The sequence below is a fragment of the Sorex araneus genome, chromosome 1 (assembly GCF_027595985.1).
Source record: "Sorex araneus isolate mSorAra2 chromosome 1, mSorAra2.pri, whole genome shotgun sequence".
In the NCBI taxonomy this organism is placed as follows: Eukaryota; Metazoa; Chordata; class Mammalia; order Eulipotyphla; family Soricidae; genus Sorex; species Sorex araneus.
The window spans coordinates 331,148,926-331,165,287 of record NC_073302.1 but is presented as its reverse complement, the minus strand read 5'-3'; the positions used below and the strand labels follow the sequence as shown (position 1 = coordinate 331,165,287).

Below are 16,362 nucleotides of genomic sequence, written 5' to 3'. Positions count from 1 at the left end.
TCTTCAATGTACCTTATGGATTCTGGTCTGATGTTCAGGTCTTTAAACGATATTGATCTGACTTTTGTGCACGGTGTTAGGTTGAGGTCTAAGCCCATTATTTTGCATGTGGTTGTCCAGTTATGCCAGCACAATTTGTTAAAGAGGCTTTCCTTGTTCCACTTTGCATTTTTTGCTCCCTTATCAAAGAGTAGATGTCCATACATTTGTGGTTGTGTGTAGGGATATTCCACCCTGTTCCATTGGTCTGTGCCTCTGCCTTTGTTCCAGTACCATGCATGCTGTTTTGTTACCGCTTTGTGGTAGAGTTTGAGGTTGGGGAGGGTGATGACTCCCATTGTATTTTCCCCAAGAATTGTTTAGCTATTCATGGGGGTTTGTAGTTCCATATGAATTTCAGGAGTGCTTGATCCATGTCTTTGAAAAATTTCATGGGTATCCTTATAGGGATCACATTGAATCTGTATAGTGCTTTGGGGAGTATTGCCATTTTGACAATGTTAATTCTTCCTATGCATGAGCAGGGGAGATGTTTCCATTTCCTCATGTCATCTTTTATTTCATGAAGTAGCATTTTGTAGTTTTCTTTGTAGAGATCCTTTACCTCCTTAGTTAGGCTGATTCTGAGTTACTTGATTTTCTTGAGCGCAATTGTGAATGGGATTCCTTTTTAATGTCCCTTTCCTCTGTTTCATTGTTTGTGTTTAGGCAGGCCATTAACTTTTGGATATTGATTTTATAAACTGCGACTTTACTATACAAGTCTATTGTTCCTAAGAGTTTCTTGGTAGAGGCTTTAGGCTTCTTTAGATATAGTATCATATAGTCTGTGAATAGTGAGAGTTTGATTTCTTCCTTTCCTATCTGGATGCCCTTAATGTCTTTTTCTTGCCTAACAGCTATTGCAAGTACTTCCAGTACTATATTGAACAGAAGTGGTGAGAGTTGGCATTCCTGTCTTATCCCTGATCTTAGAGGGAAGGCCCTTAACACTAGTAACTTTTATTTAAATGTTTTGTAGAATTTAATTTGAGAGAAGCTTTCTGTGAGGTTTTTTAATATAGCCACAAGATTATTTTTAAGGGGGTGCTGGAGCAATAGTATAGCAGTTAGCACATTTGCCTTGCATGTGGCTGATCTGGGTTCAATCCCTAGCACCCCATAAAGTCCCTGAGCACAGCCTGGATTAATTTCTCAGTAGTAACCTGTGAGCAACATCACATGGTGTTATCCCAAAAGCCAAAAAACAAAAACAAAAGATTATTTCTAGTTTTTATGTCTTCTAGTGTCTCTTTTGATAAGCTTTGACTTTCAATAAATTAATGTTTTTATCTAATTATTAAAACTATAGCTATAACATTATCTCCATTTTTATTCTTAGTATAAATTTCTAAAAAATTTTAATCGAGATTCTATGATTCACAATACTGTTAATGATTATTTCTCATGCACATAATTCCAATACCACACCTATTACCAGTGTATCTACTTCCACCAGTTATTCTTTAAATATTTATAAGATTGTGGCAATTCTTCCTTATTCCTGATGTTGATAACTTTTTTAAAAAAATTTTAAGTTTTATCTTCTAAAGCTATTCACAATAACTGATTACATTCAATTTTTCAACACCAATCCCTCCACCATTACACCTTCCCACCACCATTATATTAAATTTTCCCACTACCAACCAAGCCTGCCCCAAAGGCATATGCTAAATACTTATTTTGTATTGCTTGCCTACCTTGCACCCCATCAAATGTGGTGTGCTACTCTTGGTATGTCAGTGTCATAAAGAATGAGATGGCATGGTCACACACTCCAGAATTCTAACATTTTAAATAAGGTGCTAGAGTTGGAGTTAAAATTTTAACTGGATGGTGATTTGGGGCTCTGGAGGTATCTCTGCAGCGTGTTGCTCTCTTCCGAGATTTATTTGTGAGTATCTGGATCAGGGCCAATATTGAGTTACATGATGCCCAGAGGCAGTTCGTAGGCATGACTGCCAGGCTACCAGAAGCACAGGGACATGGGGAGACATCGCCCATTCTCGACTCTGTAAGCTTGGGGATTTCAAGTCGAAAGTCCCGTATACCTGGCTTTCTCAGCAGATTCATTCTCATGTGTGGGGGCTAGGGACAAGTGTGAAGATCAGCCGTGAGCATGGTGGTGATAGGGTTCTGGAGACTTGCAGCTGCTGGGGTTTTGGAGGGCAGGCAGAAAGATATACCTTCCCTGCTCCAGGTGCCCAAGTGAAGTCAGCCTAGTGCAGGGTGAGGAGACATCTCTGGAGTGAACTGCTCTCTTCAGAGATTTATTTGTCCTGATGTGGATAATTTGTTTGCCCCTCTCTCTTTTCTATTTTTTAATTCTAGCTTATCAATTGTATTGACTTTAAACATATTAATTATAAAATTATACTAATTATAGAAATATACCCTATTGAGTGGAAGAACATATTTATTCACCACATACCTGATAAAGGCTAATGTCCAAGATTTGTAAACGTCTCCCAAAACAACCATCATCCAAACAATGGCGAGATAATCAGAACAGACAAATCCTCAAAGAATATATAAAAATTGTCAATAGGCATATGAACAAATGCTCTTAATCACTTATTATTAAAGAAGTGCAAATAAAAATGACAATAGGTATTACCTCATACCAGAAAAAATGGCCCAAACCAAAAAACAGTAAGCAGCCCATGGTTGATAGGGACCCCCTTCATGGTTATGGGACTATCTTGTGGTTCCGTTCTATGGAAAACAGTATAAAATTTTCTCAAAAAATAAGAACTGAGATTCCACATGACCCCCAGTGATTCAACATCTTGGAACCTACCCCAAATACACAAGAAAGTTAGTTCAAAAAATGTGTGTTTCTATGTTCATTGGTGTGCTATTCACAATAGACAAGAGCTAGAAATAACCCATATGCCCAAGAGCTAGAATGTCAGAAACAGGAGAAGAGAGGGCTATGGGAATCAAGAGATGGATGGGAAGTAACATAAGGGCTTTGGTGGAGGACTTTGTTGGTATTAATAAGGAGAAGTAACGATACACCAAAACCTTAAATATCAATACTTCTATAAATACATGACCTAAGCCAACATTCTTCAGCTTTTTACACAGGTGGACTAGCATCTGTTCTGCATACCTGTCCACAGACTAGAAATTATAAACAAAGTGATAGATTGGCCAGTGGATTTTATCTTTCCTATACCTAGGTACTATCACCAGTTTCTAAATCATTGGTTAAAGATCATTACTTTTAAATACAAAAAAAAAAGAGAAGAAACTGTGGTGTGTATGCTTAATTGTATGTATGCACACAATTAAATACAACTCATCTGTAAGAAAAGATTAAGTCCTTCAGTCAAAAGGAGAGCAACTACTAAAGGACTACTATATGAAGTATAAAGAAATGTAATAAGAGAATTAAAAACAGGCCAATGATAATAAAACAGGGACCCTAAATTGACCACACAATAGAATTTGCTAAGTAAAGGATGACATGGGACAGGGCTTAGAGAAAATAGTGGAGGATACTGACACTGGTGGTGGGGTGGTGTACGTTGTATGCCAGAAACATCACTACTAACCATATTGCAAAAAGTGAAAGATTCATACATTCTAAAGAGAAACCAGAGAGTATTATTAACAATATTGTAAGTCACAATGCCTAAGTTAATAAAGAAAACTACGTATTCATTTTGATACTTTTTTATTGTTTATTTTTTATCTCTGATTTCTGCTATTATATCTTCTTTTCTTCTTATCTTGGGTTTACTTGTTCTTATTCTAGTTTCTTATGGTATGAGCTCAGAATATCAAGTTTACATTTTCCTATGTATCTGAAAAATATAAATTTCTGCTTTAGGAGCATCCTCAAATTGTGTTGTTTCTATTATTAAAAGATGCTGTCTAGTTTTTCTTTTAAAATTCTTTGACGCATAATTATTAAGAAGTCTTGCTTTGCTCCTAAATAATTTGGATTTCTCCACAGAAATTTTTCATTATTTATACTTACCTGGCAGGGGAATGTCCATGATCACTAAGGTGGTTTTTCCCAGAGCGAGGTTTGTCCGTTGCAGTACGGATGTGCTGACCCCTGCTATTTCCCCAAATGTGGAAAATTTGACTGCAGAATTTGTGGTAGTGGGGAACTGCGTTTGCACTCTCCCCTGGGAAAAAATATTTTTCATTATTGATTTTAATTCAGTTGCAGAATGTTAACATAACATTTTTAGGTTGAAGTAATGGTCAACATGAACTTGAACATTTAAGGAGAACGCCACTTCTTTACTCTCTGTCTTTGTCATCATATTGTTCCTAGCATATGTTATTCTTCTTTCTGTTTCCCCTTTATCCAAACTTTTTTGTTGGTTCAATAATTATACTTACACAATTTTATCCATGTAACAATTATTTTTCATTACTAAGCCATGATTACAGCTTTATTTTGTTTTTCTTTGATTTAGTGATTGCTGATAGGAACTTAAAAAATTTAGTAAATGACGGGGCTGGAGAGATAGCACAGTGGGTAGGGCGTTTGCCTTGCACGCGGCCGACCCGGGTTCGATTCCCAGCATCCCATATGGTCCCCTGAGCACCGCCAGTGGTGATTCCTGAGTGTAGAGCCAGGAATAACCCCTGTGCATCGCCAGGTGTGACCCAAAAAGCAAAAAAAAAAAAAAAAAAAAAATAGTAAATGAAAAACAAGATATCCAGATTCTAGAGGAGTCTTATAAACCCTTTCTCAGAATTGCAGAGAAAGATAGTGGAAAAAAAGACCTATTAAGTCTTTTATTTTCTACATGCTCAAATACACCAAGAATCTTATTGCTTACATTCCACCTGAAGCCCTTGGTACATTGTATTATAGGATGGTTCTGCTCCGTCCAGTACACAGCTAACAACTTAGAACTTTGGTACCCTTTTTTTCCACGTTTTTTTTGTGACCTCAGTTATTTGTCTTCCTTTTTCTTGTTTCATCCTCTTGTTTTGATGCGGCACAACCATGAAGCTGACTGAGAAACAGAGAGCGTGGGAGGTGAAATTTTAAAGTCCTTGCATATTTGAAAATGTTGGTTGATAGCTTGGCTGACTACAGAATTCTAATTTAGAATCATTATCCCTCTGGATTTTGAAAAAAAAAAAAGCCTTCTTCACTTTTTAGCATTGCTAGAAATATTGCTGGAGGGAAAACCCTATTCCATGCCAAAACTTGTACATGGCTTTTTTTCCTCTCTTCAGGCTTTTAGAATCCTCTCTCTGCATTTCTCTGCATTTTCACATAAAAATGCTATAGCAAACAATTTTTATGGAATTTAAATTTAAATCTGGAAACCCATGTCCTTCAGTTTGGAAATTATTTTGTTATTGTTGTGTTCCTACTTTCCTCTTTTTATTTGTTTTATTTCTCCTTTCTAGCACTTAACCATTTGGTTGTTGAAACAGATCTGATTTTTTCAATTCCCTCCATGCTCCTTGTCTTTCCTGCATTGTGGCAGTAGTTGTGAAGAACAGGAGTCATAATGTGCTTGGTTCTGGTGCTTATGGTGCACACACACATTCTGGTTGCAGTGTTCTTGGTGGTCACTGGGATGCTTAGGAAGTGAATGAAGGCAAAAATTGTACACCCTTATTTCAGTGTTCACGCACTCCCAGATGTACTGCTCTGAAGATGGTACATTCTATTGTGTCTCTGGGAAGCTTGGGTTCCCAGACAGCAGAGTTGGGGACAAATATATGTATTGCATTCACAATTGAAGTGGGGACCTCACTTTGCCAGGCACCTTTGCCATTGAAATCCCTATATCCTTCCATTAAAAAAAAAGTTTTTAATCCTTGAAAATTTAATCTTTCCCCACATTTTTGCTATCATTTTAATATTAAAAATAAATCATCATTTTGGGTCAGCAAGAGAGTTCAAGGGACTGGAGCACATACTTGGCATTCAGGTGACCCAAATTCATTCCTGAAGTGTTGCCAGGAGCAACCATCAGTACCAAGCCAGCCATAGGTCCTGAGCACTGTTGGTGTGGACAAGCACCTCCTGCACTTACCCCTAATCATTTTAATAGCATGAGGCTTGTTGACATATCATAAATATGTACAAACATTTTCTTTTTCTTTTTATGTCATACCCAGAGATGCACAGGGGTTACTCCCAGCTCTGCACTCAGGAATTACTCCTGGCGGTGCTTAGGGGACCATATGGGATGCTGAGAATTGAACGTGGGTCAGCCATGTGCAAGGTAAATGCCCTACCTGCTGTGCTCCAGCCCCACATTTTTCTTTTAAAATATGTTATAGATTGTACTGTAGTACTGTAGTTCCATTGTTCATCGATTTGCTCGAGCAGGCACCAGTAATGTCTCCATTGTGAAACTTGTTGTTACTGTTTTTGGCATATAGAATATGCCACAGATAGCTTGCTAGACTCTGCTGTGTGGGTGGGATACTCTCAGTAGCTTGCCGGGCTCTCTGAGAGGGACGAAGGAATTGAACCTCGTCGGCCGCGTGCAAGGCAAATACCCTACCTTCTGATAAATGAACATAACCATATAATCAAGTCAAGATATAGTTATACAACCACAATCACAATCAAGATATGTGCCTTGCTCCCAAATAGCTCCCTCTTGCAGATTATACCTTCTCTCAGCCCCTGAATCCATGGAAACCTCTTCTCTTCCAGTTCTGCCATTTGGGGTGTCATGTAGGTTGAATCATGCAGTTATATAAATGTTTTACCTCTTTTAGTTAATGTAATATTTTCAACTTTTACCCATTTGTTTAATGCTTCTGTAGTATCATTGTTCTTCACAGCTGGGGAGTAGTTCATTGTGTTTATATTCCACAATTCATCCAATTATTCAGAAGTTGGTGAACATTTGAGTTGTTTTCAGTCTTTGACTATCAATTAATAATAGTCTATTGACTATATGAACATAGACATAAAAGGGACTTTATGTGGGAATATATTTTACTTTTTCTTAGGCAAACACTTAAAAGTGGAATCGTTGATTTTGTTTTTTTTTTTTTTTTTTTTGGTTTTTGGGTCACACCTGGCGATGCACAGGGGTTACTCCTGGCTCTTCACTCAGGAATTACCCCTGGCGGTACTCAGGGGACCATATGGGATGCTGGGATTAGAACCCGGGTCGGCCGCGTGCAAGGCAAACGCCCTACCGGCTGTGCTATCGCTCCAGCCCCGGAATCGTTGATTTTATAGTCAGTATATGTTTAATAGTGTAAGAAACTTCCAAACTATAAGATTTTCAATTCTCATCAATAATGGACAGGAATTCCAATGGCTTAATTTTCTCGCCAATAATTTGCTATTACTAGTAAAATTATTGGTGTTACTGGTGTTACTATTTTTAAAACATTGGTGAACATTTGGAATGTTAAGTGGTATCACATGGTGGATTATTTTGCTTTTTTCTAATGATTAATGTTGTCCAGTATTTTTCATTGTGACCATTGACCATTTGCATATTTTCTTTGGGGTTGTGACTATTCAAATCTATTAACCATTTAAAAGTTATATTACTTGTCTTATCTTTGAAAGATGTATGTTTTAATGCATTATGTATGTAATAATTAATTATATGTGTGTCTACAAATATTTTGCCTTGTTTCTGGCATGTCTTTTCATATTCTTAATAACAACAATTATAGAGCCAGAGAGATAGTCACTGTCACTGTCACTGTCATCCCATTGCTCATTGATTTGCTCGAGTGGGCATCAGTAATGTCTCCATTCTGAGAGTTGTTGTTACTGTTTTTGGCATATTGAATATGCCACGGCTAGCTTGCCAGGTTTTGCCATGCAGGCAAGATATTCTTGATAGCTTGGCCTTCGGGGGACGGGAATTGAGGGACACCATGCAACATTCAAACCTGAATCATTCCGCAACTCTCTGCCACCCCATTTAGGTACCAGCCCAGGTCAGGGCTCTTCCCAGAGAAGAGCGGCCGTGATTATACTCTCCTTTCCATATCCCACAAGAACCAGAAGTCAGCATCTTAGCTGGAACTTTCACCAGGTTAGCTTAACCAACAGAAACACAGTAGCCAATACCTCAATAAGCCCACCTAAATTAATATTGCATCATAAACAGAATAGTAACAGTGAGTGTGAAGGGCTGAGCCACACAGGTCACAATGGTAAAGGAACGCAGATCCCCACCAAGCTACTTCTTGAAGAGGCTAGCCCAGAAGACCCCAACAGCAATGAGTTCTGTACACCCTCTCTGACAAGGAATTTAGAAAGAAGCTACTGAGGATGTTTAGGGAGCTAAAAGAAACAATGAAAAGCAATACCAATAAAATACAAGATTTGAAGGTAGAGATGCGGAAAATACAAACGGAAATGCCAGAACTGAAAAACCTGGTAGGCGAATTAAAAAATTCACTGGACGGCCTCAGCAGCAGAGTAACAGCTGCTGAGGACAGAATTAGTGAGCTCGAGGATGAAGTCCAGAAGCTCTCTAGAAAACAACAGAAAATGGAAAAGAAACTGACAATCCGAGAACAGATGGCAAGAGAATATAGTGATGAAGCCAAGAGGAGTAATATAAGAATTATTGGAATCCCAGAGAGACAGGAAGAAAACCCTGATGAAGAAGAAACTGTCAAAGACATCATTGCTATGATGTTCCCAAAACTGAAGAAAACATGTGACCACATTCAGGATGCCTGGTGGGTACCAGCTAGAAGAAATCCAAATTAAAATACCCCAAGACACACATGGCCTGAAAACGGTGGTTGGATATAGTGAAAAAAATCAATGAAATAAATGTCTCACAAAAAATACTTTACACGGCTAGACTCCCATTCATGACAGAAGGAACAGAACACAGCTTCACAGATAAACAAAAGCTCAGGAACTTCATAGACTCAAAACCATGGTTACAAGAACAACTTAATGGGCTACTTTAAGAGAAAACAGGACCCTCAAATACACCAAATTTCAGCAGAAAAATGGAACAAAACCACATACAATAATCTCTCTCAACATCAATGTGTTAAACACACCAATTGAAAGACACAGAGTGTCAGGATGGATTAGAAAATTGAACCCAACATTCTGTTGCCTGCAAGAAATACATCTTAACAGTCAGAGCAAACACAAGCTCAAAGCCAAAGGCTAGAAACAGTCCTACAGATGAACAACCCCCATAAAAAAGCAGGTGTGGCCAACTGAGTATCAGAGCACATTGATTTCAGACTGAAGAAGGTCACAAGAGACAGTGAAGGTCATTTTTGAATGATAAAGGGATCTGTACAACAGGAAGAACTAACAATATTAAATATATATGAATCTAATTGAGGACCAGCAAAGTACTTAAAATAACTACTCATAGACTTGAAGTAAAACATTGAGAACAAATATTACTGGGATATTTCAACACCGCTTTATCACCTCTTGATAGATCAACCAGACTCAAGCTTAGCAAGGACATACTGCATCTGAGGGAAGAAATGGAAGAAAGGGATTTAATAGATATATACAGGACACTTTATCCTCAAGAAGTTGAATATATATTCTTCTCAAGTGTGCATGGAACATTCTCCAAGATAGACCACCTGCTAAGCCACAAAACATACCTCCATAAATTTAAGAGATAAAAACTTTATCAACAATCTTCTCAGACCATGATGCGCTGAAATTAGAAATAAATCACACATACAGAGAACGAAATCAAACACCTGGAAATTAAACAGCTCACTATTGAACAATGAGTGGCTTAGAAAGGAAATCAAAGAGGAAATCAAGAGATTGCTGGAAAGGAATGACAATAAGGACACGAGTTCCCAAAACCTATGGGACACGGCAAAAGCTGTGTTAAAAGGAAAGTTCATAGCTCTACAAGCATTCCTCAGGAAGGAGGAGCAAGCCCACAAAAGTAACCTAACCTCACAGCTTAAGAGCTTGGAGAATGACCAACAAAAGGAGCCAATCCTAACAGGAAGAAAGAAATAATAAAACTCAGACCAGAAATTAGTGAGATGGAAACCAAAAAAAAACAACCTGAAAAATCAATGAAACCAAGAGCTGTTTCTTCGAGAAATTAAACAAGATCGATAAACCTCTAGCAAGACTCACAAAGAAGGGAGAGAGAAAACCCTAGTAAACCAAATTAGAAATGAAAAGGGGAACCTTACAACAGAAATTACAGAAATTCAAAGGATCCTCAGAGATTACTTTGAGAATCGTTCTGCGAGGAAACACGAAAACCTTAGGAAATTGATACATTCCTAGAACCTATAGCCTCCCATGGCTGAACCAAAAAGACCTGGAATACCTGAACAGACCTATCACCATCAAGGAAATTGAAAGGGTAATAAAAAGTTTCCCCAAGCGCAAAAGCCCTGGCCCAGATGGATTTACTAGTGAATTCTTCCAAACTTTTTTTTTACATTTTTGGAGAGGATCACATGACTGTCTCTGGAGGTTTTTGTGTTGTGGCCTGCCGAAAGGCAGCCTGTTCAACCTTCTTTTATTAAGTAGGTTGATGTACTAACCAATGATATTCAGCCACATAGGCAGAATACACAAATTAACTTAGTGAACGGAAACAGTATCAAAGTCAGTTAAAGTAACAGTAACAGTAACAGAAAACGAAGTTTACATCCAGGCTTTACTAGGCCTGAGATTATGGGATGATGCATACCAACATTTCCCCCTTTTTTGTTTAAAATGACCAGTAATAATTCTTCCAAACTTTTAAAGATGACTTATTCCCAATCCTCTTTAAGCTTTTCCAGGAAATTGAAGTATCAAAAACACTTCCAAACAGTTTCTATGAAGAAAATATCACCCTGATACTAAAAACAGACAAATATACCACAATGTAGGAGAATTACGGACTGATATCCCTGATGAACACAGACGCAAAGATCCTCAACAAAATATTAGCAAATAAAATCCAACAATTCATCAAAAAGATCATACACTATGACCAAGTAGGATTCATTCCAGGGATGCAAGGATGGTTTAACATTCACAAGTCAATCAACATAATTCATCATATCAATAAAAGAAATAATAAAAACCATATGATCATATCAATAGATGCAGAGAAAGCATTTGACAAGATCCAGCAACCGTTTATGATGAAAACTCTTAGCAAAATGAGCATCGAAGGAACTTTCCTCAATGTAGTCAAAGCCATCTCCCAAAATCCCATGGCAAGTATCATTCTCAATGGAGAAAAACTAAAAGCCTTTCCTCTAAGATCAGGCACAAGGCAAGGTTGTCCTCTTTTGCCACTCCTATTCAGCATAGTACTGGAAGTCCTGGGCATTGAAGTTAGACAAGAAAAAGATATCAAGGGCATACAGATAGGAAAGGAAGAGATGAAGTTATCACTATTTGCAGATGATATGATACTATACTTGTAAAACCCTAAAGACTCTACAGAAAAGCTCCTAGAAACAATAAGTCGATATAGTAAAGTGGCAGGCTACAAAATCAACACCAAAAAGTCCATGGCTTTCTTATATACAAATAATGAAAGAGAAGAAAGATACATTAAAAACACAATCTCGTTAACAAGAGTACCTCAGAAAATCAAGTACTTTGGAATCAGCTTAACCAAAGAGGTGAAGGACCTATACAAGGAAAATTACAAAACACTACTTTAAGAAATAAAAACGACACATCCCCTGCTCATGGATAGGGAGAATTAACATTATCAAAATGGCAATACTGCCCAAAGCACTATACAAATTTAATGCAGTCCCTATCAGGATGCCCATAACATTTTTCAAAGAAATAGACAAAGCACTCCTGCAATTTATATTGAACCCCCACGAATAGCTAAGCAATCCTTGGAAAAAAGATGGGTGGCATCACCTACCCCAACTTCAAACTCTACTGCAAAGCAGTAGTAATTAAAACAGCATGGTATTGGGATAAAAACAAATATGCAGACCAATAGAACATAGGTGAATATCCTATCCCAGACGGTCAAATATATGGCCACTTAATCTTTGACAAAGGAGCAAGAAATGCAACGTGGAACCAGGAAAGTCTCTTCAACAATTGGTTCTGGGAATTCTGAATAGCTATGCAACAAAATGAACTGTGACCTTTGTCTAATGCCAGACACAAAAGTAGATCAAAGTGGATTAAAGACCTCAATATCAGACATGAATCTATAAGGTACATAGAGGAAAATGTAGGCATAGCTATCCATGACATTGAAGCTAAAAACATCTTTAAGGATGAAACAGCACTGACCATGCAAGTGGAAGCAAACATAAACAAATGGGACTACATCAAACTAAGAAGCTTCTGCACTTCAAAACAAACAGTGACCAAAATACAGAAAGAGCCCACAGAACTGGAAAGAATATTTACCCAATACCCATCTGATAAGGGATTAATATCCAGGATATACAAGACACTAGTAGAATTACATAAGTAAAAACCTCCAACTGAACAGAAGTTTCCTCAAAAAAGAAATACAAATGGCCAAAAGGCACATGAAAAAATGCTCCACATAGCTAGTCATCAGGGAGATGCAAATCAAAACAACAACAAGATATCATCTCACACCACAAAGAGTGGTACACATTCAAAAGAACAAAAGTGATCGGTGCTGGTGTGGATGTGGGGAGAAAGGGACGCTCCTTCACTGTTGGTGGGAATGCCGACTGGTCCAGCCTTTCTGGAAAAGAACATGGGCAGTCCTTCAAAAACTAGAAATTGAGCTTCCATATGACTCTGCAATACTACTTCTGAGAATATATCCCGAGGATGCAAAAAAGCACAGTAGAAATGATATCTGTACCTATATGTTCATTGCAGCACTGTTCACAATAGCCAAAATCTGGAAACAACCCAAGTGCCCAAAAACAGATAACTGGTTAAAGTAACTTTGGTACATCTACACAATGGAATACTGTTCAGCTGTTAGGAGAAATGAAGTCATGAAATTTGCTTATAAATGGACAAACATGGAGAGTATCATGCTAAGTGAAATGAATAAGAAAGAGAGGAACAGACATAGAGGGACTGCACTGATTTATGGACTATAAAATAACATCACATGAGATTGACACCCAAAGACAGCAGATACAAGGGCCAGGGGGATTGCCCCATAGCTGGAAGACTGCTTCATGAACAGAGGGTAAAAGGCAGATGGAATAAAGAAGTGATCACTAAGAAAATGATGGCTGGAAGAACCAGTTGGGATGGGAGATGCATGTCGAAAGTAGATGATGAACCAAACATGATGACCTCTCAGTGTCTGTGTTACAAGCTATAATGCCCAAAAGTAGAGAGAATGTATGGGGAATATTGTCTGCCATAGAAGCAGGAGGAGGGTGGGAAAGGAGGGGTATAGCCGGGATACAGGTGGTGGGGAATATGCACTGGTGGAGGGATGGGTGTTTGATCATTGTGAGATTGTAACCCAAACATGAAAGCTTGTAACTATCTCACAGAGATTCAATAATATTAAAAAAAAAATTTGAAAAAGACACTCTTGATAGCTTGTCAGTCTTTCCGAGAGGGGCAGAGTATTGAACCCGGGTCCACACGCGTGGGTAAAACACTGTAAAGTAGCTGACCTAAGTTCATTTCCTGGCACCACGTATGATTTCCCAGATCTGCCATGATCCCTGAGCACAGCCAGGTATGGCCAAAGTAAAAATGCTAACTAAAGAGCAGGTATTTAAAATTTTATGTTTTTGTCAGTAAAAATAAGTAAAGTCAAGACATTATTTATTGGAGCCTTATCTAATTTTCTAACACATGAAGGAACTGGCAGAGGAACCTAGGCATGAGGGACCCAGGGCTGAGATCTCCAAGCCTGCTTGGATCAGGACTGGTCCTCATCCACTCAGACACCTCTCCCCTCATATTTTCCAGTAGCTTGGCAGTCACACCCACGGACTGCCCCAGGTGCCATGTAATCCGATCAATGGCCAAGATCCAGACTATATAAAACAAAGCTCTTAGAAGCCTCTTATAGTCTAGCCCACTGATGTGCCTAAAACAGCACACATGTGTTTGGTTTTAACATACTTGCTTGTAGGGCTGGAGTGATAGCACAGCAGTAGGGCATTCGCCTTTCACGTGGCCGATATGTGTTTGATTCCTCCGCCCCTCTCGGAGACCCTGGCAAGCTACCGAGAGTATCTCGCCCACATGGCATAGCCTGGCAAGCTACCCATGGCATATTGGATATGCCAAAAACAGTAACAATAAGTCTCTCAATGAGAGACGTTACCAGTGCTCGCTTGAACAAATCGATGAGCAACGGGATAACAGTGACACTAGAAGGATACTTGCTTGTATTCTCTGATATACATTCTGTGTCCCTCTCTCAATGCCCAGCAAGCTATCGAGACTATCCGCCTGCACAGAAGATCTAGCAAATTCCTCGTGGCGTATTTGATATGCCAAATACGGTAACAATAACAGGTCTCATTCCCTTGATCCTGAAAGAGCCTCCGATCATTGTGAAAGACGAGTAAGGAGAGGCTGCTAAAATCTCAGGACTGGGACAAATGAGAATGTTACTAGTGCCCACTCAAGCAAATTGATGAAGAATGAGATGACAGTGATAGTGATTTTTATTTTATTTTAAGGCATATTTGTATTAAATCACTGTGTCACTGTGAGATATAGTTACAAAGCTTTCATGGTTCAGTTTCATTCATACAATATTCCAACCCTCATCCCTCCACCAGTGTACATTTCTCACCAGCAATATCCTTTGTATCCCTCCTGCCACCCCCAACCCCCAGCCTGCCTCTTGCCTCTATAGCAGGCATTTTTCTTCTCTCTCTCTCTCTCTCTCTCTCTCTCTCTCTCTCTCTCTCTCTCTCTCTCTCTTTCTCTCCCCTCATCTGCCCCTCTTCTCCCCCTGTCACAAACACACACACACACACACGCACGCACTCATGCAACACACACACACACACACACACACACACCTCACATGCCTTTGCCTTTGGTCCTCTAGACTTGTCTCATAACATAGACTTAGGCTCTTTAAAAAAATCACTTCATGGTTGGTCGTTTGCCCACTTTCAGCACACATCTCCAGTCCAGAGCAATCCCTTCCAACCATTATTGTCAAAATGGTCCCTCCCTTCTCGGTACCAAATACCATCTCCCACAGCTTTTAGGCAGGCTTCCAAATGTGGATCATTTGTCCTGAGCTTTGTTTCTACTGTTTTGGGGTGTTAAACTCTTACTATTTTTTCTCTTTCTCTCTTTTATCTACCCCACAAATGAGTGAAGTCATTCCATGCCTGTCCTTCTTCTGATTAAATGCTCAGATCATGACATGTTTCACTGAACCTTGAAGTTTCACCCATGAGCACTTGGAAAAGGTGGCCAGAGACTATAAAACCAGGGACAGCTGGGGTACAATTAAAGAGTCCCAGCCACAAGATTTCAGACTAAGAAAGTGTACACTGGATACACAATAGAGCAGGAAAAAGACTCATCATTGTACACTGGAGGTGGGAATATGGAGAAGGACAGAATTTAGAAAATTGTGCATAAGACCTGGCAACAGGGGATAGGATGAATGATGTCATACACAAGTAAAAGGAGTGGTCTGCACATTTGGGAAGGGACCCAAACCATGTATTTGAACTCTACAATAAACTCTAACCTTTTAGCCTCTAAAAAAAAGACTGTTTCAGGTCTTTTGGATATAGGGCCAGCCTGGGAAAAAATAGAATAAGAAATTGTCATAATTTTACTCAATTTTTCAGAGGTGTCTTCTGTTAGACTATGCAAAATACCCGAGAATCTGCTCTTCATGTACCTATTTAACGTTGATGTGCTTGATAACTGTCCTTTATTTCTGTCAACTTAAACAACAGCCCACTTATTGGGAGTCTGGTGGGTTTGGGGAGTGATAGGTATTGAATAAATGGCCTGTGATACCACTGAAGGCTGCTCAGGGATCTTAAAGTTTGGACAGTCCATGCTTGTTTGTTCATCCCCTTTTCTGTATTCTACCTTTACCAGAATATACTGTTGTTCTTCTGCCAGAAGGAGAGGACTTCGGCATTTCTCTTTAAATAAGGATGGTCTAGGTGGCTCTGTTCTCCCTGTCCCACTCATTCTCACAGTCATATCAATATTTTGGGGTAAGTGGGGGACAGTTGCATCTAATTCTTGACTCTTTCCCTCATCTCCCCAGTAAATTGCTTTTCAACTTTCCCACTTCCTGATTAGGATTTGATTTTTTGCGTTCTTGATGTTTTGAATTATAAATATATTTTATCTGTGCTTATGGGCCTATGCTGCTTATAATATTTTGCTTTATTATTTTTTGCTACTACTCTAATAGGACTTAGATGGGATGATATGTGATT

General features: G+C 38.8%; 1 non-coding gene and 1 pseudogene across 1 annotated transcript; one reads left to right on the top strand and one right to left on the bottom strand.

Moving 5' to 3' along the window:
- The window catches only part of LOC129402299 (uncharacterized), a 126,857-nt pseudogene that overhangs the window by 84,023 nt on the left and 26,472 nt on the right, over positions 1–16,362 (bottom strand).
- LOC129401364 (U1 spliceosomal RNA) lies at positions 4,023–4,187 on the top strand. Its single transcript, XR_008628292.1, has one exon. It is a non-coding gene; the product is annotated as a U1 spliceosomal RNA (small nuclear RNA).